Source organism: Ambystoma mexicanum, chromosome 1p (genome assembly GCF_040938575.1).
Source record: "Ambystoma mexicanum isolate Mex_15411 chromosome 1p, UKY_AmexF1_1, whole genome shotgun sequence".
Lineage (NCBI taxonomy): Eukaryota > Metazoa > Chordata > Amphibia > Caudata > Ambystomatidae > Ambystoma > Ambystoma mexicanum.
In genome coordinates, this window is record NC_090921.1 from 232,174,829 (window position 1) to 232,201,590 (window position 26,762).

General features: G+C 51.1%; 37 non-coding genes across 37 annotated transcripts; all 37 read right to left on the reverse strand.

Moving 5' to 3' along the window:
* Positions 1-20: 20 nt before the first annotated feature.
* On the reverse strand, positions 21-91 carry TRNAG-GCC (transfer RNA glycine (anticodon GCC)). The gene has a single exon. It is a non-coding gene; the product is annotated as a tRNA-Gly (tRNA).
* Positions 92-1,036: 945 nt separating this feature from the next.
* On the reverse strand, positions 1,037-1,107 carry TRNAG-GCC (transfer RNA glycine (anticodon GCC)). The gene has a single exon. It is a non-coding gene; the product is annotated as a tRNA-Gly (tRNA).
* A 565-nt stretch (positions 1,108-1,672) lies between these two features.
* Positions 1,673-1,743, reverse strand: TRNAG-CCC (transfer RNA glycine (anticodon CCC)). Its single transcript has one exon. It is a non-coding gene; the product is annotated as a tRNA-Gly (tRNA).
* Positions 1,744-2,093: 350 nt separating this feature from the next.
* On the reverse strand, positions 2,094-2,164 carry TRNAS-GCU (transfer RNA serine (anticodon GCU)). Its single transcript has one exon. It is a non-coding gene; the product is annotated as a tRNA-Ser (tRNA).
* Positions 2,165-2,719: 555 nt separating this feature from the next.
* TRNAG-CCC (transfer RNA glycine (anticodon CCC)) lies at positions 2,720-2,790 on the reverse strand. The gene has a single exon. It is a non-coding gene; the product is annotated as a tRNA-Gly (tRNA).
* A 976-nt stretch (positions 2,791-3,766) lies between these two features.
* On the reverse strand, positions 3,767-3,837 carry TRNAG-CCC (transfer RNA glycine (anticodon CCC)). The gene has a single exon. It is a non-coding gene; the product is annotated as a tRNA-Gly (tRNA).
* A 966-nt stretch (positions 3,838-4,803) lies between these two features.
* Positions 4,804-4,874, reverse strand: TRNAG-CCC (transfer RNA glycine (anticodon CCC)). Its single transcript has one exon. It is a non-coding gene; the product is annotated as a tRNA-Gly (tRNA).
* A 341-nt stretch (positions 4,875-5,215) lies between these two features.
* TRNAG-GCC (transfer RNA glycine (anticodon GCC)) lies at positions 5,216-5,286 on the reverse strand. The gene has a single exon. It is a non-coding gene; the product is annotated as a tRNA-Gly (tRNA).
* Positions 5,287-6,231: 945 nt separating this feature from the next.
* TRNAG-GCC (transfer RNA glycine (anticodon GCC)) lies at positions 6,232-6,302 on the reverse strand. The gene has a single exon. It is a non-coding gene; the product is annotated as a tRNA-Gly (tRNA).
* A 565-nt stretch (positions 6,303-6,867) lies between these two features.
* TRNAG-CCC (transfer RNA glycine (anticodon CCC)) lies at positions 6,868-6,938 on the reverse strand. Its single transcript has one exon. It is a non-coding gene; the product is annotated as a tRNA-Gly (tRNA).
* A 350-nt stretch (positions 6,939-7,288) lies between these two features.
* On the reverse strand, positions 7,289-7,359 carry TRNAS-GCU (transfer RNA serine (anticodon GCU)). Its single transcript has one exon. It is a non-coding gene; the product is annotated as a tRNA-Ser (tRNA).
* Positions 7,360-7,914: 555 nt separating this feature from the next.
* On the reverse strand, positions 7,915-7,985 carry TRNAG-CCC (transfer RNA glycine (anticodon CCC)). The gene has a single exon. It is a non-coding gene; the product is annotated as a tRNA-Gly (tRNA).
* Positions 7,986-8,961: 976 nt separating this feature from the next.
* On the reverse strand, positions 8,962-9,032 carry TRNAG-CCC (transfer RNA glycine (anticodon CCC)). The gene has a single exon. It is a non-coding gene; the product is annotated as a tRNA-Gly (tRNA).
* A 350-nt stretch (positions 9,033-9,382) lies between these two features.
* Positions 9,383-9,453, reverse strand: TRNAG-GCC (transfer RNA glycine (anticodon GCC)). The gene has a single exon. It is a non-coding gene; the product is annotated as a tRNA-Gly (tRNA).
* Positions 9,454-10,008: 555 nt separating this feature from the next.
* Positions 10,009-10,079, reverse strand: TRNAG-CCC (transfer RNA glycine (anticodon CCC)). Its single transcript has one exon. It is a non-coding gene; the product is annotated as a tRNA-Gly (tRNA).
* Positions 10,080-10,429: 350 nt separating this feature from the next.
* TRNAG-GCC (transfer RNA glycine (anticodon GCC)) lies at positions 10,430-10,500 on the reverse strand. The gene has a single exon. It is a non-coding gene; the product is annotated as a tRNA-Gly (tRNA).
* Positions 10,501-12,092: 1,592 nt separating this feature from the next.
* On the reverse strand, positions 12,093-12,163 carry TRNAG-CCC (transfer RNA glycine (anticodon CCC)). Its single transcript has one exon. It is a non-coding gene; the product is annotated as a tRNA-Gly (tRNA).
* A 341-nt stretch (positions 12,164-12,504) lies between these two features.
* On the reverse strand, positions 12,505-12,575 carry TRNAG-GCC (transfer RNA glycine (anticodon GCC)). The gene has a single exon. It is a non-coding gene; the product is annotated as a tRNA-Gly (tRNA).
* Positions 12,576-13,140: 565 nt separating this feature from the next.
* Positions 13,141-13,211, reverse strand: TRNAG-CCC (transfer RNA glycine (anticodon CCC)). Its single transcript has one exon. It is a non-coding gene; the product is annotated as a tRNA-Gly (tRNA).
* A 350-nt stretch (positions 13,212-13,561) lies between these two features.
* Positions 13,562-13,632, reverse strand: TRNAG-GCC (transfer RNA glycine (anticodon GCC)). Its single transcript has one exon. It is a non-coding gene; the product is annotated as a tRNA-Gly (tRNA).
* Positions 13,633-14,608: 976 nt separating this feature from the next.
* Positions 14,609-14,679, reverse strand: TRNAG-GCC (transfer RNA glycine (anticodon GCC)). Its single transcript has one exon. It is a non-coding gene; the product is annotated as a tRNA-Gly (tRNA).
* A 555-nt stretch (positions 14,680-15,234) lies between these two features.
* On the reverse strand, positions 15,235-15,305 carry TRNAG-CCC (transfer RNA glycine (anticodon CCC)). The gene has a single exon. It is a non-coding gene; the product is annotated as a tRNA-Gly (tRNA).
* Positions 15,306-16,702: 1,397 nt separating this feature from the next.
* Positions 16,703-16,773, reverse strand: TRNAG-GCC (transfer RNA glycine (anticodon GCC)). Its single transcript has one exon. It is a non-coding gene; the product is annotated as a tRNA-Gly (tRNA).
* A 555-nt stretch (positions 16,774-17,328) lies between these two features.
* Positions 17,329-17,399, reverse strand: TRNAG-CCC (transfer RNA glycine (anticodon CCC)). Its single transcript has one exon. It is a non-coding gene; the product is annotated as a tRNA-Gly (tRNA).
* Positions 17,400-17,740: 341 nt separating this feature from the next.
* Positions 17,741-17,811, reverse strand: TRNAG-GCC (transfer RNA glycine (anticodon GCC)). The gene has a single exon. It is a non-coding gene; the product is annotated as a tRNA-Gly (tRNA).
* A 945-nt stretch (positions 17,812-18,756) lies between these two features.
* On the reverse strand, positions 18,757-18,827 carry TRNAG-GCC (transfer RNA glycine (anticodon GCC)). Its single transcript has one exon. It is a non-coding gene; the product is annotated as a tRNA-Gly (tRNA).
* A 563-nt stretch (positions 18,828-19,390) lies between these two features.
* Positions 19,391-19,461, reverse strand: TRNAG-CCC (transfer RNA glycine (anticodon CCC)). Its single transcript has one exon. It is a non-coding gene; the product is annotated as a tRNA-Gly (tRNA).
* Positions 19,462-19,811: 350 nt separating this feature from the next.
* TRNAS-GCU (transfer RNA serine (anticodon GCU)) lies at positions 19,812-19,882 on the reverse strand. The gene has a single exon. It is a non-coding gene; the product is annotated as a tRNA-Ser (tRNA).
* Positions 19,883-20,437: 555 nt separating this feature from the next.
* TRNAG-CCC (transfer RNA glycine (anticodon CCC)) lies at positions 20,438-20,508 on the reverse strand. Its single transcript has one exon. It is a non-coding gene; the product is annotated as a tRNA-Gly (tRNA).
* Positions 20,509-21,484: 976 nt separating this feature from the next.
* TRNAG-CCC (transfer RNA glycine (anticodon CCC)) lies at positions 21,485-21,555 on the reverse strand. The gene has a single exon. It is a non-coding gene; the product is annotated as a tRNA-Gly (tRNA).
* A 350-nt stretch (positions 21,556-21,905) lies between these two features.
* Positions 21,906-21,976, reverse strand: TRNAG-GCC (transfer RNA glycine (anticodon GCC)). The gene has a single exon. It is a non-coding gene; the product is annotated as a tRNA-Gly (tRNA).
* Positions 21,977-22,531: 555 nt separating this feature from the next.
* TRNAG-CCC (transfer RNA glycine (anticodon CCC)) lies at positions 22,532-22,602 on the reverse strand. The gene has a single exon. It is a non-coding gene; the product is annotated as a tRNA-Gly (tRNA).
* A 350-nt stretch (positions 22,603-22,952) lies between these two features.
* Positions 22,953-23,023, reverse strand: TRNAG-GCC (transfer RNA glycine (anticodon GCC)). Its single transcript has one exon. It is a non-coding gene; the product is annotated as a tRNA-Gly (tRNA).
* A 1,592-nt stretch (positions 23,024-24,615) lies between these two features.
* On the reverse strand, positions 24,616-24,686 carry TRNAG-CCC (transfer RNA glycine (anticodon CCC)). The gene has a single exon. It is a non-coding gene; the product is annotated as a tRNA-Gly (tRNA).
* Positions 24,687-25,027: 341 nt separating this feature from the next.
* TRNAG-GCC (transfer RNA glycine (anticodon GCC)) lies at positions 25,028-25,098 on the reverse strand. Its single transcript has one exon. It is a non-coding gene; the product is annotated as a tRNA-Gly (tRNA).
* Positions 25,099-26,043: 945 nt separating this feature from the next.
* Positions 26,044-26,114, reverse strand: TRNAG-GCC (transfer RNA glycine (anticodon GCC)). Its single transcript has one exon. It is a non-coding gene; the product is annotated as a tRNA-Gly (tRNA).
* A 565-nt stretch (positions 26,115-26,679) lies between these two features.
* Positions 26,680-26,750, reverse strand: TRNAG-CCC (transfer RNA glycine (anticodon CCC)). Its single transcript has one exon. It is a non-coding gene; the product is annotated as a tRNA-Gly (tRNA).
* Between the last annotated feature and the right edge of the window lie 12 nt (positions 26,751-26,762).

Genomic DNA, 26,762 nt, shown 5'->3' on the forward strand with positions numbered 1-26,762 from the left:
GTACATGTGCAAAACGCTCATGCATTGGCCGGGAATCGAACCCGGGCCTCCCGCGTGGCAGGCGAGAATTCTACCACTGAACCACCAATGCCTTACATGCTGCACACTGGCGCTACAGTGCTCTGGACCATTGCAGCCCAGAGCAGCTGATTTAACAGAGCACTGCAGTGACATGAGGATGGCGCCAGCTCCGGTGGGTGAATGGGAGCTGCGCTGCCCTGGCAGTCCTTCTCACTCACTTGGCCACGAACGGCCAGGTTCTATAGACAGGAAAAGTGGACAGAGGCAAGCACACTGGTAGATGAGGGTGGCCTTTGTATGGGTCGCTACTCTGAGTGCAGTTCCCTGAGCACCGTGCCTCAGGAAAGCCAGACTTCTACTGCAGGACTCAGGGGATATCTTTGCAGCCACACGAGGCTGACACCCTTTCAATCTGGGCTTCTGGGGTCTTCTGGGAATTATTTGCATAATAGAAGGTTTCCCGCCTTAAGTTGAAACTGCAGTTCCATCTTCTGCTAAAAGAGGGCAGCAGAGTGCTTTCTTTGCGCAGAAAACAGACAAGCAATGCAATCATCTTATCTACCGTTTCCATTTTTCTTTTCCCATGCCTTTTAAAATATCAAGAGACACGTCTACAAAAGTGCCATGCATTGGCCGGGAATCGAACCCGGGCCTCCCGCTTCCGCCTGACAAGCAGCATTACTGCGGTAGAGCGCTTGATTTAACACACCTGCCAGTTCCATGCGAATGGTCACTCGTAAACTCTTGACTTCTGCTGAAAGCCTCATTGAAGGCCTTTGCAGACGTGTGAGACTGGCACCTACTCGGGCTGGGCCTCTATGAGCTGTTTGCATAATCTGAGATTGCCCTGCTTCCAGTCAAGGCGCAGCGGCCCCCTCTACTAAAAGGGATCAGCAGAGTGATCGCTAGTAGCAGAAATAAGGCAAGCAAGGCAATCAAGGCTTGTTTTTTTGTTCGGTCTCTTCCTTTTCACGATGCTTCAAAGTCAACGAAAGGTACATGTGCAAAACGCTCATGCATTGGCCGGGAATCGAACCCGGGCCTCCCGCGTGGCAGGCGAGAATTCTACCACTGAACCACCAATGCCTTACATACTGCACACTGGCGCTACAGTGCTCTGGACCATTGCAGCCCAGAGCAGCTGATTTAACAGAGCACTGCAGTGACATGAGGATGGCGCCAGCTCCGGTGGGTGAATGGGAGCTGCGCTGCCCTGGCAGTCCTTCTCACTCACTTGGCCACGAACGGCCACGAACGGCCAGGTTCTATAGACAGGAAAAGTGGACAGAGGCAAGCACACTGGTAGATGAGGGTGGCCTTTGTATGGGTCGCTACTCTGAGTGCAGTTCCCTGAGCACCGTGCCTCAGGAAAGCCAGACTTCTACTGCAGGACTCAGGGGATATCTTTGCAGCCACACGAGGCTGACACCCTTTCAATCTGGGCTTCTGGGGTCTTCTGGGAATTATTTGCATAATAGAAGGTTTCCCGCCTTAAGTTGAAACTGCAGTTCCATCTTCTGCTAAAAGAGGGCAGCAGAGTGCTTTCTTTGCGCAGAAAACAGACAAGCAATGCAATCATCTTATCTACCGTTTCCATTTTTCTTTTCCCATGCCTTTTAAAATATCAAGAGACACGTCTACAAAAGTGCCATGCATTGGCCGGGAATCGAACCCGGGCCTCCCGCTTGGGAAGCGAGAATTCTACCACTGAACTACCAATGCTTGACAAGCAGCTTTACTGCGGTAGAGCGCTTGATTTAACACACCTGCCAGTTCCATGCGAATGGTCACTCGTAAACTCTTGACTTCTGCTGAAAGCCTCATTGAAGGCCTTTGCAGACGTGTGAGACTGGCACCTACTCGAGCTGGGCCTCTATGAGCTGTTTGCATAATCTGAGATTGCCCTGCTTCCAGTCAAGGCGCAGCGGCCCCTTCTACTAAAAGGGATCAGCAGAGTGATCGCTAGTAGCAGAAATAAGGCAAGCAAGGCAATCAAGGCTTGTTTTTTTGTTTGATCTCTTCCTTTTCACGATGCTTCAAAGTCAACGAAAGGTACATGTGCAAAACGCTCATGCATTGGCCGGGAATCGAACCCAGGCCTCCCGCGTAGCAGGCGAGAATTCTACCACTGAACCACCAATGCCTTACATGCTGCACACTGGCGCTACAGTGCTCTGGACCATTGCAGCCCAGAGCAGCTGATTTAACAGAGCACTGCAGTGACATGAGGATGGCGCCAGCTCCGGTGGGTGAATGGGAGCTGCGCTGCCCTGGCAGTCCTTCTCACTCACTTGGCCACGAACGGCCAGGTTCTATAGACAGGAAAAGTGGACAGAGGCAAGCACACTGGTAGATGAGGGTGGCCTTTGTATGGGTCGCTACTCTGAGTGCAGTTCCCTGAGCACCGTGCCTCAGGAAAGCCAGACTTCTACTGCAGGACTCAGGGGATATCTTTGCAGCCACACGAGGCTGACACCCTTTCAATCTGGGCTTCTGGGGTCTTCTGGGAATTATTTGCATAATAGAAGGTTTCCCGCCTTAAGTTGAAACTGCAGTTCCATCTTCTGCTAAAAGAGGGCAGCAGAGTGCTTTCTTTGCGCAGAAAACAGACAAGCAATGCAATCATCTTATCTACCGTTTCCATTTTTCTTTTCCCATGCCTTTTAAAATATCAAGAGACACGTCTACAAAAGTGCCATGCATTGGCCGGGAATCGAACCCGGGCCTCCCGCTTGGGAAGCGAGAATTCTACCACTGAACTACCAATGCTTGACAAGCAGCATTACTGCGGTAGAGCGCTTGATTTAACACACCTGCCAGTTCCATGCGAATGGTCACTCGTAAACTCTTGACTTCTGCTGAAAGCCTCATTGAAGGCCTTTGCAGACGTGTGAGACTGGCACCTACTCGAGCTGGGCCTCTATGAGCTGTTTGCATAATCTGAGATTGCCCTGCTTCCAGTCAAGGCGCAGCGGCCCCTTCTACTAAAAGGGATCAGCAGAGTGATCGCTAGTAGCAGAAATAAGGCAAGCAAGGCAATCAAGGCTTGTTTTTTTGTTTGATCTCTTCCTTTTCACGATGCTTCAAAGTCAACGAAAGGTACATGTGCAAAACGCTCATGCATTGGCCGGGAATCGAACCCGGGCCTCACGCGTGGCAGGCGAGAATTCTACCACTGAACCACCAATGCCTTACATGCTGCACACTGGCGCTACAGTGCTCTGGACCATTGCAGCCCAGAGCAGCTGATTTAACAGAGCACTGCAGTGACATGAGGATGGCGCCAGCTCCGGTGGGTGAATGGGAGCTGCGCTGCCCTGGCAGTCCTTCTCACTCACTTGGCCACGAACGGCCAGGTTCTATAGACAGGAAAAGTGGACAGAGGCAAGCACACTGGTAGATGAGGGTGGCCTTTGTATGGGTCGCTACTCTGAGTGCAGTTCCCTGAGCACCGTGCCTCAGGAAAGCCAGACTTCTACTGCAGGACTCAGGGGATATCTTTGCAGCCACACGAGGCTGACACCCTTTCAATCTGGGCTTCTGGGGTCTTCTGGGAAATATTTGCATAATAGAAGGTTTCCCGCCTTAAGTTGAAACTGCAGTTCCATCTTCTGCTAAAAGAGGGCAGCAGAGTGCTTTCTTTGCGCAGAAAACAGACAAGCAATGCAATCATCTTATCTACCGTTTCCATTTTTCTTTTCCCATGCCTTTTAAAATATCAAGAGACACGTCTACAAAAGTGCCATGCATTGGCCGGGAATCGAACCCGGGCCTCCCGCTTGGGAAGCGAGAATTCTACCACTGAACTACCAATGCTTGACAAGCAGCATTACTGCGGTAGAGCGCTTGATTTAACACACCTGCCAGTTCCATGCGAATGGTCACTCGTAAACTCTTGACTTCTGCTGAAAGCCTCATTGAAGGCCTTTGCAGACGTGTGAGACTGGCACCTACTCGGGCTGGGCCTCTATGAGCTGTTTGCATAATCTGAGATTGCCCTGCTTCCAGCCAAGGCGCAGCGGCCCCTTCTACTAAAAGGGATCAGCAGAGTGATCGCTAGTAGCAGAAATAAGGCAAGCAAGGCAATCAAGGCTTGTTTTTTTGTTCGGTCTCTTCCTTTTCACGATGCTTCAAAGTCAACGAAAGGTACATGTGCAAAACGCTCATGCATTGGCCGGGAATCGAACCCCGTGGCAGGCGAGAATTCTACCACTGAACCACCAATGACTTACATGCTGCACACTGGCGCTACAGTGCTCTGGACCATTGCAGCCCAGAGCAGCTGATTTAACAGAGCACTGCAGTGACATGAGGATGGCGCCAGCTCCGGTGGGTGAATGGGAGCTGCGCTGCCCTGGCAGTCCTTCTCACTCACTTGGCCACGAACGGCCAGGTTCTATAGACAGGAAAAGTGGACAGAGGCAAGCACACTGGTAGATGAGGGTGGCCTTTGTATGGGTCGCTACTCTGGATGCAGTTCCCTGAGCACCGTGCCTCAGGAAAGCCAGACTTCTACCGCAGGACTCAGGGGATATCTTTGCAGCCACACGAGGCTGACACCCTTTCAATCTGGGCTTCTGGGGTCTTCTGGGAATTATTTGCATAATAGAAGGTTTCCCGCCTTAAGTTGAAACTGCAGTTCCATCTTCTGCTAAAAGAGGGCAGCAGAGTGCTTTCTTTGCGCAGAAAACAGACAAGAAATGCAATCATCTTATCTACCGTTTCCATTTTTCTTTTCCCATGCCTTTTAAAATATCAAGAGACACGTCTACAAAAGTGCCATGCATTGGCCGGGAATCGAACCCGGGCCTCCCGCTTGGGAAGCGAGAATTCTACCACTGAACTACCAATGCCTGACAAGCAGCATTACTGCGGTAGAGCGCTTGATTTAACACACCTGCCAGTTCCATGCGAATGGTCACTCGTAAACTCTTGACTTCTGCTGAAAGCCTCATTGAAGGCCTTTGCAGACGTGTGAGACTGGCACCTACTCGGGCTGGGCCTCTATGAGCGTTTTGCATAATCTGAGATTGCCCTGCTTCCAGTCAAGGCGCAGCGGCCCCTTCTACTAAAAGGGATCAGCAGAGTGATCGCTAGTAGCAGAAATAAGGCAAGCAAGGCTTGTTTTTTTGTTCGGTCTCTTCCTTTTCACGATGCTTCAAAGTCAACGAAAGGTACATGTGCAAAACGCTCATGCATTGGCCGGGAATCGAACCCGGGCCTCCCGCGTGGCAGGCGAGAATTCTACCACTGAACCACCAATGCCTTACATGCTGCACACTGGCGCTACAGTGCTCTGGACCATTGCAGCCCAGAGCAGCTGATTTAACAGAGCACTGCAGTGACATGAGGATGGCGCCAGCTCCGGTGGGTGAATGGGAGCTGCGCTGCCCTGGCAGTCCTTCTCACTCACTTGGCCACGAACGGCCAGGTTCTATAGACAGGAAAAGTGGACAGAGGCAAGCACACTGGTAGATGAGGGTGGCCTTTGTATGGGTCGCTACTCTGAGTGCAGTTCCCTGAGCACCGTGCCTCAGGAAAGCCAGACTTCTACTGCAGGACTCAGGGGATATCTTTGCAGCCACACGAGGCTGACACCCTTTCAATCTGGGCTTCTGGGGTCTTCTGGGAATTATTTGCATAATAGAAGGTTTCCCGCCTTAAGTTGAAACTGCAGTTCCATCTTCTGCTAAAAGAGGGCAGCAGAGTGCTTTCTTTGCGCAGAAAACAGACAAGCAATGCAATCATCTTATCTACCGTTTCCATTTTTCTTTTCCCATGCCTTTTAAAATATCAAGAGACACGTCTACAAAAGTGCCATGCATTGGCCGGGAATCGAACCCGGGCCTCCCGCTTCCGCCTGACAAGCAGCATTACTGCGGTAGAGCGCTTGATTTAACACACCTGCCAGTTCCATGCGAATGGTCACTCGTAAACTCTTGACTTCTGCTGAAAGCCTCATTGAAGGCCTTTGCAGACGTGTGAGACTGGCACCTACTCGGGCTGGGCCTCTATGAGCTGTTTGCATAATCTGAGATTGCCCTGCTTCCAGTCAAGGCGCAGCGGCCCCTTCTACTAAAAGGGATCAGCAGAGTGATCGCTAGTAGCAGAAATAAGGCAAGCAAGGCAATCAAGGCTTGTTTTTTTGTTCGGTCTCTTCCTTTTCACGATGCTTCAAAGTCAACGAAAGGTACATGTGCAAAACGCTCATGCATTGGCCGGGAATCGAACCCGGGCCTCCCGCGTGGCAGGCGAGAATTCTACCACTGAACCACCAATGCCTTACATACTGCACACTGGCGCTACAGTGCTCTGGACCATTGCAGCCCAGAGCAGCTGATTTAACAGAGCACTGCAGTGACATGAGGATGGCGCCAGCTCCGGTGGGTGAATGGGAGCTGCGCTGCCCTGGCAGTCCTTCTCACTCACTTGGCCACGAACGGCCACGAACGGCCAGGTTCTATAGACAGGAAAAGTGGACAGAGGCAAGCACACTGGTAGATGAGGGTGGCCTTTGTATGGGTCGCTACTCTGAGTGCAGTTCCCTGAGCACCGTGCCTCAGGAAAGCCAGACTTCTACTGCAGGACTCAGGGGATATCTTTGCAGCCACACGAGGCTGACACCCTTTCAATCTGGGCTTCTGGGGTCTTCTGGGAATTATTTGCATAATAGAAGGTTTCCCGCCTTAAGTTGAAACTGCAGTTCCATCTTCTGCTAAAAGAGGGCAGCAGAGTGCTTTCTTTGCGCAGAAAACAGACAAGCAATGCAATCATCTTATCTACCGTTTCCATTTTTCTTTTCCCATGCCTTTTAAAATATCAAGAGACACGTCTACAAAAGTGCCATGCATTGGCCGGGAATCGAACCCGGGCCTCCCGCTTGGGAAGCGAGAATTCTACCACTGAACTACCAATGCTTGACAAGCAGCTTTACTGCGGTAGAGCGCTTGATTTAACACACCTGCCAGTTCCATGCGAATGGTCACTCGTAAACTCTTGACTTCTGCTGAAAGCCTCATTGAAGGCCTTTGCAGACGTGTGAGACTGGCACCTACTCGAGCTGGGCCTCTATGAGCTGTTTGCATAATCTGAGATTGCCCTGCTTCCAGTCAAGGCGCAGCGGCCCCTTCTACTAAAAGGGATCAGCAGAGTGATCGCTAGTAGCAGAAATAAGGCAAGCAAGGCAATCAAGGCTTGTTTTTTTGTTTGATCTCTTCCTTTTCACGATGCTTCAAAGTCAACGAAAGGTACATGTGCAAAACGCTCATGCATTGGCCGGGAATCGAACCCAGGCCTCCCGCGTAGCAGGCGAGAATTCTACCACTGAACCACCAATGCCTTACATGCTGCACACTGGCGCTACAGTGCTCTGGACCATTGCAGCCCAGAGCAGCTGATTTAACAGAGCACTGCAGTGACATGAGGATGGCGCCAGCTCCGGTGGGTGAATGGGAGCTGCGCTGCCCTGGCAGTCCTTCTCACTCACTTGGCCACGAACGGCCAGGTTCTATAGACAGGAAAAGTGGACAGAGGCAAGCACACTGGTAGATGAGGGTGGCCTTTGTATGGGTCGCTACTCTGAGTGCAGTTCCCTGAGCACCGTGCCTCAGGAAAGCCAGACTTCTACTGCAGGACTCAGGGGATATCTTTGCAGCCACACGAGGCTGACACCCTTTCAATCTAGGCTTCTGGGGTCTTCTGGGAATTATTTGCATAATAGAAGGTTTCCCGCCTTAAGTTGAAACTGCAGTTCCATCTTCTGCTAAAAGAGGGCAGCAGAGTGCTTTCTTTGCGCAGAAAACAGACAAGCAATGCAATCATCTTATCTACCGTTTCCATTTTTCTTTTCCCATGCCTTTTAAAATATCAAGAGACACGTCTACAAAAGTGCCATGCATTGGCCGGGAATCGAACCCGGGCCTCCCGCTTGGGAAGCGAGAATTCTACCACTGAACTACCAATGCTTGACAAGCAGCATTACTGCGGTAGAGCGCTTGATTTAACACACCTGCCAGTTCCATGCGAATGGTCACTCGTAAACTCTTGACTTCTGCTGAAAGCCTCATTGAAGGCCTTTGCAGACGTGTGAGACTGGCACCTACTCGAGCTGGGCCTCTATGAGCTGTTTGCATAATCTGAGATTGCCCTGCTTCCAGTCAAGGCGCAGCGGCCCCTTCTACTAAAAGGGATCAGCAGAGTGATCGCTAGTAGCAGAAATAAGGCAAGCAAGGCAATCAAGGCTTGTTTTTTTGTTTGATCTCTTCCTTTTCACGATGCTTCAAAGTCAACGAAAGGTACATGTGCAAAACGCTCATGCATTGGCCGGGAATCGAACCCGGGCCTCACGCGTGGCAGGCGAGAATTCTACCACTGAACCACCAATGCCTTACATGCTGCACACTGGCGCTACAGTGCTCTGGACCATTGCAGCCCAGAGCAGCTGATTTAACAGAGCACTGCAGTGACATGAGGATGGCGCCAGCTCCGGTGGGTGAATGGGAGCTGCGCTGCCCTGGCAGTCCTTCTCACTCACTTGGCCACGAACGGCCAGGTTCTATAGACAGGAAAAGTGGACAGAGGCAAGCACACTGGTAGATGAGGGTGGCCTTTGTATGGGTCGCTACTCTGAGTGCAGTTCCCTGAGCACCGTGCCTCAGGAAAGCCAGACTTCTACTGCAGGACTCAGGGGATATCTTTGCAGCCACACGAGGCTGACACCCTTTCAATCTGGGCTTCTGGGGTCTTCTGGGAATTATTTGCATAATAGAAGGTTTCCCGCCTTAAGTTGAAACTGCAGTTCCATCTTCTGCTAAAAGAGGGCAGCAGAGTGCTTTCTTTGCGCAGAAAACAGACAAGCAATGCAATCATCTTATCTACCGTTTCCATTTTTCTTTTCCCATGCCTTTTAAAATATCAAGAGACACGTCTACAAAAGTGCCATGCATTGGCCGGGAATCGAACCCGGGCCTCCCGCTTGGGAAGCGAGAATTCTACCACTGAACTACCAATGCTTGACAAGCAGCATTACTGCGGTAGAGCGCTTGATTTAACACACCTGCCAGTTCCATGCGAATGGTCACTCGTAAACTCTTGACTTCTGCTGAAAGCCTCATTGAAGGCCTTTGCAGACGTGTGAGACTGGCACCTACTCGGGCTGGGCCTCTATGAGCTGTTTGCATAATCTGAGATTGCCCTGCTTCCAGTCAAGGCGCAGCGGCCCCTTCTACTAAAAGGGATCAGCAGAGTGATCGCTAGTAGCAGAAATAAGGCAAGCAAGGCAATCAAGGCTTGTTTTTTTGTTTGATCTCTTCCTTTTCACGATGCTTCAAAGTCAACGAAAGGTACATGTGCAAAACGCTCATGCATTGGCCGGGAATCGAACCCGGGCCTCCCGCGTGGCAGGCGAGAATTCTACCACTGAACCACCAATGCCTTACATGCTGCACACTGGCGCTACAGTGCTCTGGACCATTGCAGCCCAGAGCAGCTGATTTAACAGAGCACTGCAGTGACATGAGGATGGCGCCAGCTCCGGTGGGTGAATGGGAGCTGCGCTGCCCTGGCAGTCCTTCTCACTCACTTGGCCACGAACGGCCAGGTTCTATAGACAGGAAAAGTGGACAGAGGCAAGCACACTGGTAGATGAGGGTGGCCTTTGTATGGGTCGCTACTCTGAGTGCAGTTCCCTGAGCACCGTGCCTCTGGAAAGCCAGACTTCTACTGCAGGACTCAGGGGATATCTTTGCAGCCACACGAGGCTGACACCCTTTCAATCTGGGCTTCTGGGGTCTTCTGGGAATTATTTGCATAATAGAAGGTTTCCCGCCTTAAGTTGAAACTGCAGTTCCATCTTCTGCTAAAAGAGGGCAGCAGAGTGCTTTCTTTGCGCAGAAAACAGACAAGCAATGCAATCATCTTATCTACCGTTTCCATTTTTCTTTTCCCATGCCTTTTAAAATATCAAGAGACACGTCTACAAAAGTGCCATGCATTGGCCGGGAATCGAACCCGGGCCTCCCGCTTGGGAAGCGAGAATTCTACCACTGAACTACCAATGCTTGACAAGCAGCATTACTGCGGTAGAGCGCTTGATTTAACACACTTGCCAGTTCCATGCGAATGGTCACTCGTAAACTCTTGACTTCTGCTGAAAGCCTCATTGAAGGCCTTTGCAGACGTGTGAGACTGGCACCTACTCGGGCTGGGCCTCTATGAGCTGTTTGCATAATCTGAGATTGCCCTGCTTCCAGTCAAGGCGCAGCGGCCCCTTCTACTAAAAGGGATCAGCAGAGTGATCGCTAGTAGCAGAAATAAGGCAAGCAAGGCAATCAAGGCTTGTTTTTTTGTTTGATCTCTTCCTTTTCACGATGCTTCAAAGTCAACGAAAGGTACATGTGCAAAACGCTCATGCATTGGCCGGGAATCGAACCCGGGCCTCCCGCGTGGCAGGCGAGAATTCTACCACTGAACCACCAATGCCTTACATGCTGCACACTGGCGCTACAGTGCTCTGGACCATTGCAGCCCAGAGCAGCTGATTTAACAGAGCACTGCAGTGACATGAGGATGGCGCCAGCTCCGGTGGGTGAATGGGAGCTGCGCTGCCCTGGCAGTCCTTCTCACTCACTTGGCCACGAACGGCCAGGTTCTATAGACAGGAAAAGTGGACAGAGGCAAGCACACTGGTAGATGAGGGTGGCCTTTGTATGGGTCGCTACTCTGAGTGCAGTTCCCTGAGCACCGTGCCTCAGGAAAGCCAGACTTCTACTGCAGGACTCAGGGGATATCTTTGCAGCCACACGAGGCTGACACCCTTTCAATCTGGGCTTCTGGGGCCTTCTGGGAATTATTTGCATAATAGAAGGTTTCCCGCCTTAAATTGAAACTGCAGTTCCATCTTCTGCTAAAAGAGGGCAGCAGAGTGCTTTCTTTGCGCAGAAAACAGACAAGCAATGCAATCATCTTATCTACCGTTTCCATTTTTCTTTTCCCATGCCTTTTAAAATATCAAGAGACACGTCTACAAAAGTGCCATGCATTGGCCGGGAATCGAACCCGGGCCTCCCGCTTGGGAAGAGAGAATTCTACCACTGAACTACCAATGCCTGACAAGCAGCATTACTGCGGTAGAGCGCTTGATTTAACACACCTGCCAGTTCCATGCGAATGGTCACTCGTAAACTCTTGACTTCTGCTGAAAGCCTCATTGAAGGCCTTTGCAGACGTGTGAGACTGGCACCTACTCGGGCTGGGCCTCTATGAGCTGTTTGCATAATCTGAGATTGCCCTGCTTCCAGCCAAGGCGCAGCGGCCCCTTCTACTAAAAGGGATCAGCAGAGTGATCGCTAGTAGCAGAAATAAGGCAAGCAAGGCAATCAAGGCTTGTTTTTTTGTTCGGTCTCTTCCTTTTCACGATGCTTCAAAGTCAACGAAAGGTACATGTGCAAAACGCTCATGCATTGGCCGGGAATCGAACCCCGTGGCAGGCGAGAATTCTACCACTGAACCACCAATGCCTTACATGCTGCACACTGGCGCTACAGTGCTCTGGACCATTGCAGCCCAGAGCAGCTGATTTAACAGAGCACTGCAGTGACATGAGGATGGCGCCAGCTCCGGTGGGTGAATGGGAGCTGCGCTGCCCTGGCAGTCCTTCTCACTCACTTGGCCACGAACGGCCAGGTTCTATAGACAGGAAAAGTGGACAGAGGCAAGCACACTGGTAGATGAGGGTGGCCTTTGTATGGGTCGCTACTCTGAGTGCAGTTCCCTGAGCACCGTGCCTCAGGAAAGCCAGACTTCTACTGCAGGACTCAGGGGATATCTTTGCAGCCACACGAGGCTGACACCCTTTCAATCTGGGCTTCTGGGGTCTTCTGGGAATTATTTGCATAATAGAAGGTTTCCCGCCTTAAGTTGAAACTGCAGTTCCATCTTCTGCTAAAAGAGGGCAGCAGAGTGCTTTCTTTGCGCAGAAAACAGACAAGCAATGCAATCATCTTATCTACCGTTTCCATTTTTCTTTTCCCATGCCTTTTAAAATATCAAGAGACACGTCTACAAAAGTGCCATGCATTGGCCGGGAATCGAACCCGGGCCTCCCGCTTGGGAAGCGAGAATTCTACCACTGAACTACCAATGCCTGACAAGCAGCATTACTGCGGTAGAGCGCTTGATTTAACACACCTGCCAGTTCCATGCGAATGGTCACTCGTAAACTCTTGACTTCTGCTGAAAGCCTCATTGAAGGCCTTTGCAGACGTGTGAGACTGGCACCTACTCGGGCTGGGCCTCTATGAGCTGTTTGCATAATCTGAGATTGCCCTGCTTCCAGTCAAGGCGCAGCGGCCCCTTCTACTAAAAGGGATCAGCAGAGTGATCGCTAGTAGCAGAAATAAGGCAAGCAAGGCTTGTTTTTTTGTTCGGTCTCTTCCTTTTCACGATGCTTCAAAGTCAACGAAAGGTACATGTGCAAAACGCTCATGCATTGGCCGGGAATCGAACCCGGGCCTCCCGCGTGGCAGGCGAGAATTCTACCACTGAACCACCAATGCCTTACATGCTGCACACTGGCGCTACAGTGCTCTGGACCATTGCAGCCCAGAGCAGCTGATTTAACAGAGCACTGCAGTGACATGAGGATGGCGCCAGCTCCGGTGGGTGAATGGGAGCTGCGCTGCCCTGGCAGTCCTTCTCACTCACTTGGCCACGAACGGCCACGAACGGCCAGTTTCTATAGACAGGAAAAGTGGACAGAGGCAAGCACACTGGTAGATGAGGGTGGCCTTTGTATGGGTCGCTACTCTGAGTGCAGTTCCCTGAGCACCGTGCCTCAGGAAAGCCAGACTTCTACCGCAGGACTCAGGGGATATCTTTGCAGCCACACGAGGCTGACACCCTTTCAATCTGGGCTTCTGGGGTCTTCTGGGAATTATTTGCATAATAGAAGGTTTCCCGCCTTAAGTTGAAACTGCAGTTCCATCTTCTGCTAAAAGAGGGCAGCAGAGTGCTTTCTTTGCGCAGAAAACAGACAAGAAATGCAATCATCTTATCTACCGTTTCCATTTTTCTTTTCCCATGCCTTTTAAAATATCAAGAGACACGTCTACAAAAGTGCCATGCATTGGCCGGGAATCGAACCCGGGCCTCCCGCTTGGGAAGCGAGAATTCTACCACTGAACTACCAATGCCTGACAAGCAGCATTACTGCGGTAGAGCGCTTGATTTAACACACCTGCCAGTTCCATGCGAATGGTCACTCGTAAACTCTTGACTTCTGCTGAAAGCCTCATTGAAGGCCTTTGCAGACGTGTGAGACTGGCACCTACTCGGGCTGGGCCTCTATGAGCGTTTTGCATAATCTGAGATTGCCCTGCTTCCAGTCAAGGCGCAGCGGCCCCTTCTACTAAAAGGGATCAGCAGAGTGATCGCTAGTAGCAGAAATAAGGCAAGCAAGGCAATCAAGGCTTGTTTTTTTGTTCGGTCTCTTCCTTTTCACGATGCTTCAAAGTCAACGAAAGGTACATGTGCAAAACGCTCATGCATTGGCCGGGAATCGAACCCGGGCCTCCCGCGTGGCAGGCGAGAATTCTACCACTGAACCACCAATGCCTTTCATGCTGCACACTGGCGCTACAGTGCTCTGGACCATTGCAGCCCAGAGCAGCTGATTTAACAGAGCACTGCAGTGACATGAGGATGGCGCCAGCTCCGGTGGGTGAATGGGAGCTGCGCTGCCCTGGCAGTCCTTCTCACTCACTTGGCCACGAACGGCCAGGTTCTATAGACAGGAAAAGTGGACAGAGGCAAGCACACTGGTAGATGAGGGTGGCCTTTGTATGGGTCGCTACTCTGAGTGCAGTTCCCTGAGCACCGTGCCTCAGGAAAGCCAGACTTCTACCGCAGGACTCAGGGGATATCTTTGCAGCCACACGAGGCTGACACCCTTTCAATCTGGGCTTCTGGGGTCTTCTGGGAATTATTTGCATAATAGAAGGTTTCCCGCCTTAAGTTGAAACTGCAGTTCCATCTTCTGCTAAAAGAGGGCAGCAGAGTGCTTTCTTTGCGCAGAAAACAGACAAGAAATGCAATCATCTTATCTACCGTTTCCATTTTTCTTTTCCCATGCCTTTTAAAATATCAAGAGACACGTCTACAAAAGTACCATGCATTGGCCGGGAATCGAACCCGTGCCTCCCGCTTGGGAAGCAAGAATTCTACCACTGAACTACCAATGCCTGACAAGCAGCATTACTGCGGTAGAGCGCTTGATTTAACACACCTGCCAGTTCCATGCGAATGGTCACTCGTAAACTCTTGACTTCTGCTGAAAGCCTCATTGAAGGCCTTTGCAGACGTGTGAGACTGGCACCTACTCGGGCTGGGCCTCTATGAGCGTTTTGCATAATCTGAGATTGCCCTGCTTCCAGTCAAGGCGCAGCGGCCCCTTCTACTAAAAGGGATCAGCAGAGTGATCGCTAGTAGCAGAAATAAGGCAAGCAAGGCAATCAAGGCTTGTTTTTTTGTTCGGTCTCTTCCTTTTCACGATGCTTCAAAGTCAACGAAAGGTACATGTGCAAAACGCTCATGCATTGGCCGGGAATCGAACCCGGGCCTCCCGCGTGGCAGGCGAGAATTCTACCACTGAACCACCAATGCCTTTCATGCTGCACACTGGCGCTACAGTGCTCTGGACCATTGCAGCCCAGAGCAGCTGATTTAACAGAGCACTGCAATGACATGAGGATGGCGCCAGCTCCGGTGGGTGAATGGGAGCTGCGCTGCCCTGGCAGTCCTTCTCACTCACTTGGCCACGAACGGCCAGGTTCTATAGACAGGAAAAGTGGACAGAGGCAAGCACACTGGTAGATGAGGGTGGCCTTTGTATGGGTCGCTACTCTGGATGCAGTTCCCTGAGCACCGTGCCTCAGGAAAGCCAGACTTCTACTGCAGGACTCAGGGGATATCTTTGCAGCCACACGAGGCTGACACCCTTTCAATCTGGGCTTCTGGGGTCTTCTGGGAATTATTTGCATAATAGAAGGTTTCCCGCCTTAAGTTGAAACTGCAGTTCCATCTTCTGCTAAAAGAGGGCAGCAGAGTGCTTTCTTTGCGCAGAAAACAGACAAGCAATGCAATCATCTTATCTACCGTTTCCATTTTTCTTTTCCCATGCCTTTTAAAATATCAAGAGACACGTCTACAAAAGTGCCATGCATTGGCCGGGAATCGAACCCGGGCCTCCCGCTTGGGAAGCGAGAATTCTACCACTGAACTACCAATGCCTGACAAGCAGCATTACTGCGGTAGAGCGCTTGATTTAACACACCTGCCAGTTCCATGCGAATGGTCACTCGTAAACTCTTGACTTCTGCTGAAAGCCTCATTGAAGGCCTTTGCAGACGTGTGAGACTGGCACCTACTCGGGCTGGGCCTCTATGAGCTGTTTGCATAATCTGAGATTGCCCTGCTTCCAGTCAAGGCGCAGCGGCCCCTTCTACTAAAAGGGATCAGCAGAGTGATCGCTAGTAGCAGAAATAAGGCAAGCAAGGTAATCAAGGCTTGTTTTTTTGTTCGGTCTCTTCCTTTTCACGATGCTTCAAAGTCAACGAAAGGTACATGTGCAAAACGCTCATGCATTGGCCGGGAATCCAACCCGGGCCTCCCGCGTGGCAGGCGAGAATTCTACCACTGAACCACCAATGCCTTACATGCTGCACACTGGCGCTACAGTGCTCTGGACCATTGCAGCCCAGAGCAGCTGATTTAACAGAGCACTGCAGTGACATGAGGATGGCGCCAGCTCCGGTGGGTGAATGGGAGCTGCGCTGCCCTGGCAGTCCTTCTCACTCACTTGGCCACGAACGGCCAGGTTCTATAGACAGGAAAAGTGGACAGAGGCAAGCACACTGGTAGATGAGGGTGGCCTTTGTATGGGTCGCTACTCTGAGTGCAGTTCCCTGAGCACCGTGCCTCAGGAAAGCCAGACTTCTACCGCAGGACTCAGGGGATATCTTTGCAGCCACACGAGGCTGACACCCTTTCAATCTGGGCTTCTGGGGTCTTCTGGGAATTATTTGCATAATAGAAGGTTTGCCGCCTTAAGTTGAAACTGCAGTTCCATCTTCTGCTAAAAGAGGGCAGCAGAGTGCTTTCTTTGCGCAGAAAACAGACAAGAAATGCAATCATCTTATCTACCGTTTCCATTTTTCTTTTCCCATGCCTTTTAAAATATCAAGAGACACGTCTACAAAAGTGCCATGCATTGGCCGCGAATCGAACCCGGGCCTCCCGCTTGGGAAGCGAGAATTCTACCACTGAACTACCAATGCCTGACAAGCAGCATTACTGCGGTAGAGCGCTTGATTTAACACACCTGCCAGTTCCATGCGAATGGTCACTCGTAAACTCTTGACTTCTGCTGAAAGCCTCATTGAAGGCCTTTGCAGACGTGTGAGACTGGCACCTACTCGGGCTGGGCCTCTATGAGCGTTTTGCATAATCTGAGATTGCCCTGCTTCCAGTCAAGGCGCAGCGGCCCCTTCTACTAAAAGGGATCAGCAGAGTGATCGCTAGTAGCAGAAATAAGGCAAGCAAGGCAATCAAGGCTTGTTTTTTTGTTCGGTCTCTTCCTTTTCACGATGCTTCAAAGTCAACGAAAGGTACATGTGCAAAACGCTCATGCATTGGCCGGGAATCGAACCCGGGCCTCCCGCGTGGCAGGCGAGAATTCTACCACTGAACCACCAATGCCTTTCATGCTGCACACTGGCGCTACAGTGCTCTGGACCATTGCAGCCCAGAGCAGCTGATTTAACAGAGCACTGCAGTGACATGAGGATGGCGCCAGCTCCGGTGGGTGAATGGGAGCTGCGCTGCCCTGGCAGTCCTTCTCACTCACTTGGCCACGAACGGCCAGGTTCTATAGACAGGAAAAGTGGACAGAGGCAAGCACACTGGTAGATGAGGGTGGCCTTTGTATGGGTCGCTACTCTGGATGCAGTTCCCTGAGCACCGTGCCTCAGGAAAGCCAGACTTCTACCGCAGGACTCAGGGGATATCTTTGCAGCCACACGAGGCTGACACCCTTTCAATCTGGGCTTCTGGGGTCTTCTGGGAATTATTTGCATAATAGAAGGTTTCCCGCCTTAAGTTGAAACTGCAGTTCCATCTTCTGCTAAAAGAGGGCAGCAGAGTGCTTTCTTTGCGCAGAAAACAGACAAGAAATGCAATCATCTTATCTACCGTTTCCATTTTTCTTTTCCCATGCCTTTTAAAATATCAAGAGACACGTCTACAAAAGTGCCATGCATTGGCCGGGAATCGAACCCGGGCCTCCCGCTTGGGAAGCGAGAATTCTACCACTGAACTACCAATGCCTGACAAGCAGCATTACTGCGGTAGAGCGCTTGATTTAACACACCTGCCAGTTCCATGCGAATGGTCACTCGTAAACTCTTGACTTCTGCTGAAAGCCTCATTGAAGGCCTTTGCAGACGTGTGAGACTGGCACCTACTCGGGCTGGGCCTCTATGAGCGTTTTGCATAATCTGAGATTGCCCTGCTTCCAGTCAAGGCGCAGCGGCCCCTTCTACTAAAAGGGATCAGCAGAGTGATCGCTAGTAGCAGAAATAAGGCAAGCAAGGCTTGTTTTTTTGTTCGGTCTCTTCCTTTTCACGATGCTTCAAAGTCAACGAAAGGTACATGTGCAAAACGCTCATGCATTGGCCGGGAATCGAACCCGGGCCTCCCGCGTGGCAGGCGAGAATTCTACCACTGAACCACCAATGCCTTACATGCTGCACACTGGCGCTACAGTGCTCTGGACCATTGCAGCCCAGAGCAGCTGATTTAACAGAGCACTGCAGTGACATGAGGATGGCGCCAGCTCCGGTGGGTGAATGGGAGCTGCGCTGCCCTGGCAGTCCTTCTCACTCACTTGGCCACGAACGGCCAGGTTCTATAGACAGGAAAAGTGGACAGAGGCAAGCACACTGGTAGATGAGGGTGGCCTTTGTATGGGTCGCTACTCTGAGTGCAGTTCCCTGAGCACCGTGCCTCCGGAAAGCCAGACTTCTACTGCAGGACTCAGGGGATATCTTTGCAGCCACACGAGGCTGACACCCTTTCAATCTGGGCTTCTGGGGTCTTCTGGGAATTATTTGCATAATAGAAGGTTTCCCGCCTTAAGTTGAAACTGCAGTTCCATCTTCTGCTAAAAGAGGGCAGCAGAGTGCTTTCTTTGCGCAGAAAACAGACAAGCAATGCAATCATCTTATCTACCGTTTCCATTTTTCTTTTCCCATGCCTTTTAAAATATCAAGAGACACGTCTACAAAAGTGCCATGCATTGGCCGGGAATCGAACCCGGGCCTCCCGCTTCCGCCTGACAAGCAGCATTACTGCGGTAGAGCGCTTGATTTAACACACCTGCCAGTTCCATGCGAATGGTCACTCGTAAACTCTTGACTTCTGCTGAAAGCCTCATTGAAGGCCTTTGCAGACGTGTGAGACTGGCACCTACTCGGGCTGGGCCTCTATGAGCTGTTTGCATAATCTGAGATTGCCCTGCTTCCAGTCAAGGCGCAGCGGCCCCTTCTACTAAAAGGGATCAGCAGAGTGATCGCTAGTAGCAGAAATAAGGCAAGCAAGGCAATCAAGGCTTGTTTTTTTGTTCGGTCTCTTCCTTTTCACGATGCTTCAAAGTCAACGAAAGGTACATGTGCAAAACGCTCATGCATTGGCCGGGAATCGAACCCGGGCCTCCCGCGTGGCAGGCGAGAATTCTACCACTGAACCACCAATGCCTTACATACTGCACACTGGCGCTACAGTGCTCTGGACCATTGCAGCCCAGAGCAGCTGATTTAACAGAGCACTGCAGTGACATGAGGATGGCGCCAGCTCCGGTGGGTGAATGGGAGCTGCGCTGCCCTGGCAGTCCTTCTCACTCACTTGGCCACGAACGGCCACGAACGGCCAGGTTCTATAGACAGGAAAAGTGGACAGAGGCAAGCACACTGGTAGATGAGGGTGGCCTTTGTATGGGTCGCTACTCTGAGTGCAGTTCCCTGAGCACCGTGCCTCAGGAAAGCCAGACTTCTACTGCAGGACTCGGGATATCTTTGCAGCCACACGAGGCTGACACCCTTTCAATCTGGGCTTCTGGGGTCTTCTGGGAATTATTTGCATAATAGAAGGTTTCCCGCCTTAAGTTGAAACTGCAGTTCCATCTTCTGCTAAAAGAGGGCAGCAGAGTGCTTTCTTTGCGCAGAAAACAGACAAGCAATGCAATCATCTTATCTACCGTTTCCATTTTTCTTTTCCCATGCCTTTTAAAATATCAAGAGACACGTCTACAAAAGTGCCATGCATTGGCCGGGAATCGAACCCGGGCCTCCCGCTTGGGAAGCGAGAATTCTACCACTGAACTACCAATGCTTGACAAGCAGCTTTACTGCGGTAGAGCGCTTGATTTAACACACCTGCCAGTTCCATGCGAATGGTCACTCGTAAACTCTTGACTTCTGCTGAAAGCCTCATTGAAGGCCTTTGCAGACGTGTGAGACTGGCACCTACTCGAGCTGGGCCTCTATGAGCTGTTTGCATAATCTGAGATTGCCCTGCTTCCAGTCAAGGCGCAGCGGCCCCTTCTACTAAAAGGGATCAGCAGAGTGATCGCTAGTAGCAGAAATAAGGCAAGCAAGGCAATCAAGGCTTGTTTTTTTGTTTGATCTCTTCCTTTTCACGATGCTTCAAAGTCAACGAAAGGTACATGTGCAAAACGCTCATGCATTGGCCGGGAATCGAACCCAGGCCTCCCGCGTAGCAGGCGAGAATTCTACCACTGAACCACCAATGCCTTACATGCTGCACACTGGCGCTACAGTGCTCTGGACCATTGCAGCCCAGAGCAGCTGATTTAACAGAGCACTGCAGTGACATGAGGATGGCGCCAGCTCCGGTGGGTGAATGGGAGCTGCGCTGCCCTGGCAGTCCTTCTCACTCACTTGGCCACGAACGGCCAGGTTCTATAGACAGGAAAAGTGGACAGAGGCAAGCACACTGGTAGATGAGGGTGGCCTTTGTATGGGTCGCTACTCTGAGTGCAGTTCCCTGAGCACCGTGCCTCAGGAAAGCCAGACTTCTACTGCAGGACTCAGGGGATATCTTTGCAGCCACACGAGGCTGACACCCTTTCAATCTGGGCTTCTGGGGTCTTCTGGGAATTATTTGCATAATAGAAGGTTTCCCGCCTTAAGTTGAAACTGCAGTTCCATCTTCTGCTAAAAGAGGGCAGCAGAGTGCTTTCTTTGCGCAGAAAACAGACAAGCAATGCAATCATCTTATCTACCGTTTCCATTTTTCTTTTCCCATGCCTTTTAAAATATCAAGAGACACGTCTACAAAAGTGCCATGCATTGGCCGGGAATCGAACCCGGGCCTCCCGCTTGGGAAGCGAGAATTCTACCACTGAACTACCAATGCTTGACAAGCAGCATTACTGCGGTAGAGCGCTTGATTTAACACACCTGCCAGTTCCATGCGAATGGTCACTCGTAAACTCTTGACTTCTGCTGAAAGCCTCATTGAAGGCCTTTGCAGACGTGTGAGACTGGCACCTACTCGAGCTGGGCCTCTATGAGCTGTTTGCATAATCTGAGATTGCCCTGCTTCCAGTCAAGGCGCAGCGGCCCCTTCTACTAAAAGGGATCAGCAGAGTGATCGCTAGTAGCAGAAATAAGGCAAGCAAGGCAATCAAGGCTTGTTTTTTTGTTTGATCTCTTCCTTTTCACGATGCTTCAAAGTCAACGAAAGGTACATGTGCAAAACGCTCATGCATTGGCCGGGAATCGAACCCGGGCCTCACGCGTGGCAGGCGAGAATTCTACCACTGAACCACCAATGCCTTACATGCTGCACACTGGCGCTACAGTGCTCTGGACCATTGCAGCCCAGAGCAGCTGATTTAACAGAGCACTGCAGTGACATGAGGATGGCGCCAGCTCCGGTGGGTGAATGGGAGCTGCGCTGCCCTGGCAGTCCTTCTCACTCACTTGGCCACGAACGGCCAGGTTCTATAGACAGGAAAAGTGGACAGAGGCAAGCACACTGGTAGATGAGGGTGGCCTTTGTATGGGTCGCTACTCTGAGTGCAGTTCCCTGAGCACCGTGCCTCAGGAAAGCCAGACTTCTACTGCAGGACTCAGGGGATATCTTTGCAGCCACACGAGGCTGACACCCTTTCAATCTGGGCTTCTGGGGTCTTCTGGGAATTATTTGCATAATAGAAGGTTTCCCGCCTTAAGTTGAAACTGCAGTTCCATCTTCTGCTAAAAGAGGGCAGCAGAGTGCTTTCTTTGCGCAGAAAACAGACAAGCAATGCAATCATCTTATCTACCGTTTCCATTTTTCTTTTCCCATGCCTTTTAAAATATCAAGAGACACGTCTACAAAAGTGCCATGCATTGGCCGGGAATCGAACCCGGGCCTCCCGCTTGGGAAGCGAGAATTCTACCACTGAACTACCAATGCTTGACAAGCAGCATTACTGCGGTAGAGCGCTTGATTTAACACACCTGCCAGTTCCATGCGAATGGTCACTCGTAAACTCTTGACTTCTGCTGAAAGCCTCATTGAAGGCCTTTGCAGACGTGTGAGACTGGCACCTACTCGGGCTGGGCCTCTATGAGCTGTTTGCATAATCTGAGATTGCCCTGCTTCCAGTCAAGGCGCAGCGGCCCCTTCTACTAAAAGGGATCAGCAGAGTGATCGCTAGTAGCAGAAATAAGGCAAGCAAGGCAATCAAGGCTTGTTTTTTTGTTTGATCTCTTCCTTTTCACGATGCTTCAAAGTCAACGAAAGGTACATGTGCAAAACGCTCATGCATTGGCCGGGAATCGAACCCGGGCCTCCCGCGTGGCAGGCGAGAATTCTACCACTGAACCACCAATGCCTTACATGCTGCACACTGGCGCTACAGTGCTCTGGACCATTGCAGCCCAGAGCAGCTGATTTAACAGAGCACTGCAGTGACATGAGGATGGCGCCAGCTCCGGTGGGTGAATGGGAGCTGCGCTGCCCTGGCAGTCCTTCTCACTCACTTGGCCACGAACGGCCAGGTTCTATAGACAGGAAAAGTGGACAGAGGCAAGCACACTGGTAGATGAGGGTGGCCTTTGTATGGGTCGCTACTCTGAGTGCAGTTCCCTGAGCACCGTGCCTCTGGAAAGCCAGACTTCTACTGCAGGACTCAGGGGATATCTTTGCAGCCACACGAGGCTGACACCCTTTCAATCTGGGCTTCTGGGGTCTTCTGGGAATTATTTGCATAATAGAAGGTTTCCCGCCTTAAGTTGAAACTGCAGTTCCATCTTCTGCTAAAAGAGGGCAGCAGAGTGCTTTCTTTGCGCAGAAAACAGACAAGCAATGCAATCATCTTATCTACCGTTTCCATTTTTCTTTTCCCATGCCTTTTAAAATATCAAGAGACACGTCTACAAAAGTGCCATGCATTGGCCGGGAATCGAACCCGGGCCTCCCGCTTGGGAAGCGAGAATTCTACCACTGAACTACCAATGCTTGACAAGCAGCATTACTGCGGTAGAGCGCTTGATTTAACACACTTGCCAGTTCCATGCGAATGGTCACTCGTAAACTCTTGACTTCTGCTGAAAGCCTCATTGAAGGCCTTTGCAGACGTGTGAGACTGGCACCTACTCGGGCTGGGCCTCTATGAGCTGTTTGCATAATCTGAGATTGCCCTGCTTCCAGTCAAGGCGCAGCGGCCCCTTCTACTAAAAGGGATCAGCAGAGTGATCGCTAGTAGCAGAAATAAGGCAAGCAAGGCAATCAAGGCTTGTTTTTTTGTTTGATCTCTTCCTTTTCACGATGCTTCAAAGTCAACGAAAGGTACATGTGCAAAACGCTCATGCATTGGCCGGGAATCGAACCCGGGCCTCCCGCGTGGCAGGCGAGAATTCTACCACTGAACCACCAATGCCTTACATGCTGCACACTGGCGCTACAGTGCTCTGGACCATTGCAGCCCAGAGCAGCTGATTTAACAGAGCACTGCAGTGACATGAGGATGGCGCCAGCTCCGGTGGGTGAATGGGAGCTGCGCTGCCCTGGCAGTCCTTCTCACTCACTTGGCCACGAACGGCCAGGTTCTATAGACAGGAAAAGTGGACAGAGGCAAGCACACTGGTAGATGAGGGTGGCCTTTGTATGGGTCGCTACTCTGAGTGCAGTTCCCTGAGCACCGTGCCTCAGGAAAGCCAGACTTCTACTGCAGGACTCAGGGGATATCTTTGCAGCCACACGAGGCTGACACCCTTTCAATCTGGGCTTCTGGGGCCTTCTGGGAATTATTTGCATAATAGAAGGTTTCCCGCCTTAAGTTGAAACTGCAGTTCCATCTTCTGCTAAAAGAGGGCAGCAGAGTGCTTTCTTTGCGCAGAAAACAGACAAGCAATGCAATCATCTTATCTACCGTTTCCATTTTTCTTTTCCCATGCCTTTTAAAATATCAAGAGACACGTCTACAAAAGTGCCATGCATTGGCCGGGAATCGAACCCGGGCCTCCCGCTTGGGAAGAGAGAATTCTACCACTGAACTACCAATGCCTGACAAGCAGCATTACTGCGGTAGAGCGCTTGATTTAACACACCTGCCAGTTCCATGCGAATGGTCACTCGTAAACTCTTGACTTCTGCTGAAAGCCTCATTGAAGGCCTTTGCAGACGTGTGAGACTGGCACCTACTCGGGCTGGGCCTCTATGAGCTGTTTGCATAATCTGAGATTGCCCTGCTTCCAGCCAAGGCGCAGCGGCCCCTTCTACTAAAAGGGATCAGCAGAGTGATCGCTAGTAGCAGAAATAAGGCAAGCAAGGCAATCAAGGCTTGTTTTTTTGTTCGGTCTCTTCCTTTTCACGATGCTTCAAAGTCAACGAAAGGTACATGTGCAAAACGCTCATGCATTGGCCGGGAATCGAACCCCGTGGCAGGCGAGAATTCTACCACTGAACCACCAATGACTTACATGCTGCACACTGGCGCTACAGTGCTCTGGACCATTGCAGCCCAGAGCAGCTGATTTAACAGAGCACTGCAGTGACATGAGGATGGCGCCAGCTCCGGTGGGTGAATGGGAGCTGCGCTGCCCTGGCAGTCCTTCTCACTCACTTGGCCACGAACGGCCAGGTTCTATAGACAGGAAAAGTGGACAGAGGCAAGCACACTGGTAGATGAGGGTGGCCTTTGTATGGGTCGCTACTCTGGATGCAGTTCCCTGAGCACCGTGCCTCAGGAAAGCCAGACTTCTACCGCAGGACTCAGGGGATATCTTTGCAGCCACACGAGGCTGACACCCTTTCAATCTGGGCTTCTGGGGTCTTCTGGGAATTATTTGCATAATAGAAGGTTTCCCGCCTTAAGTTGAAACTGCAGTTCCATCTTCTGCTAAAAGAGGGCAGCAGAGTGCTTTCTTTGCGCAGAAAACAGACAAGAAATGCAATCATCTTATCTACCGTTTCCATTTTTCTTTTCCCATGCCTTTTAAAATATCAAGAGACACGTCTACAAAAGTGCCATGCATTGGCCGGGAATCGAACCCGGGCCTCCCGCTTGGGAAGCGAGAATTCTACCACTGAACTACCAATGCCTGACAAGCAGCATTACTGCGGTAGAGCGCTTGATTTAACACACCTGCCAGTTCCATGCGAATGGTCACTCGTAAACTCTTGACTTCTGCTGAAAGCCTCATTGAAGGCCTTTGCAGACGTGTGAGACTGGCACCTACTCGGGCTGGGCCTCTATGAGCGTTTTGCATAATCTGAGATTGCCCTGCTTCCAGTCAAGGCGCAGCGGCCCCTTCTACTAAAAGGGATCAGCAGAGTGATCGCTAGTAGCAGAAATAAGGCAAGCAAGGCTTGTTTTTTTGTTCGGTCTCTTCCTTTTCACGATGCTTCAAAGTCAACGAAAGGTACATGTGCAAAACGCTCATGCATTGGCCGGGAATCGAACCCGGGCCTCCCGCGTGGCAGGCGAGAATTCTACCACTGAACCACCAATGCCTTACATGCTGCACACTGGCGCTACAGTGCTCTGGACCATTGCAGCCCAGAGCAGCTGATTTAACAGAGCACTGCAGTGACATGAGGATGGCGCCAGCTCCGGTGGGTGAATGGGAGCTGCGCTGCCCTGGCAGTCCTTCTCACTCACTTGGCCACGAACGGCCAGGTTCTATAGACAGGAAAAGTGGACAGAGGCAAGCACACTGGTAGATGAGGGTGGCCTTTGTATGGGTCGCTACTCTGAGTGCAGTTCCCTGAGCACCGTGCCTCAGGAAAGCCAGACTTCTACTGCAGGACTCAGGGGATATCTTTGCAGCCACACGAGGCTGACACCCTTTCAATCTGGGCTTCTGGGGTCTTCTGGGAATTATTTGCATAATAGAAGGTTTCCCGCCTTAAGTTGAAACTGCAGTTCCATCTTCTGCTAAAAGAGGGCAGCAGAGTGCTTTCTTTGCGCAGAAAACAGACAAGCAATGCAATCATCTTATCTACCGTTTCCATTTTTCTTTTCCCATGCCTTTTAAAATATCAAGAGACACGTCTACAAAAGTGCCATGCATTGGCCGGGAATCGAACCCGGGCCTCCCGCTTCCGCCTGACAAGCAGCATTACTGCGGTAGAGCGCTTGATTTAACACACCTGCCAGTTCCATGCGAATGGTCACTCGTAAACTCTTGACTTCTGCTGAAAGCCTCATTGAAGGCCTTTGCAGACGTGTGAGACTGGCACCTACTCGGGCTGGGCCTCTATGAGCTGTTTGCATAATCTGAGATTGCCCTGCTTCCAGTCAAGGCGCAGCGGCCCCTTCTACTAAAAGGGATCAGCAGAGTGATCGCTAGTAGCAGAAATAAGGCAAGCAAGGCAATCAAGGCTTGTTTTTTTGTTCGGTCTCTTGCTTTTCACGATGCTTCAAAGTCAACGAAAGGTACATGTGCAAAACGCTCATGCATTGGCCGGGAATCGAACCCGGGCCTCCCGCGTGGCAGGCGAGAATTCTACCACTGAACCACCAATGCCTTACATACTGCACACTGGCGCTACAGTGCTCTGGACCATTGCAGCCCAGAGCAGCTGATTTAACAGAGCACTGCAGTGACATGAGGATGGCGCCAGCTCCGGTGGGTGAATGGGAGCTGCGCTGCCCTGGCAGTCCTTCTCACTCACTTGGCCACGAACGGCCACGAACGGCCAGGTTCTATAGACAGGAAAAGTGGACAGAGGCAAGCACACTGGTAGATGAGGGTGGCCTTTGTATGGGTCGCTACTCTGAGTGCAGTTCCCTGAGCACCGTGCCTCAGGAAAGCCAGACTTCTACTGCAGGACTCAGGGGATATCTTTGCAGCCACACGAGGCTGACACCCTTTCAATCTGGGCTTCTGGGGTCTTCTGGGAATTATTTGCATAATAGAAGGTTTCCCGCCTTAAGTTGAAACTGCAGTTCCATCTTCTGCTAAAAGAGGGCAGCAGAGTGCTTTCTTTGCGCAGAAAACAGACAAGCAATGCAATCATCTTATCTACCGTTTCCATTTTTCTTTTCCCATGCCTTTTAAAATATCAAGAGACACGTCTACAAAAGTGCCATGCATTGGCCGGGAATCGAACCCGGGCCTCCCGCTTGGGAAGCGAGAATTCTACCACTGAACTACCAATGCTTGACAAGCAGC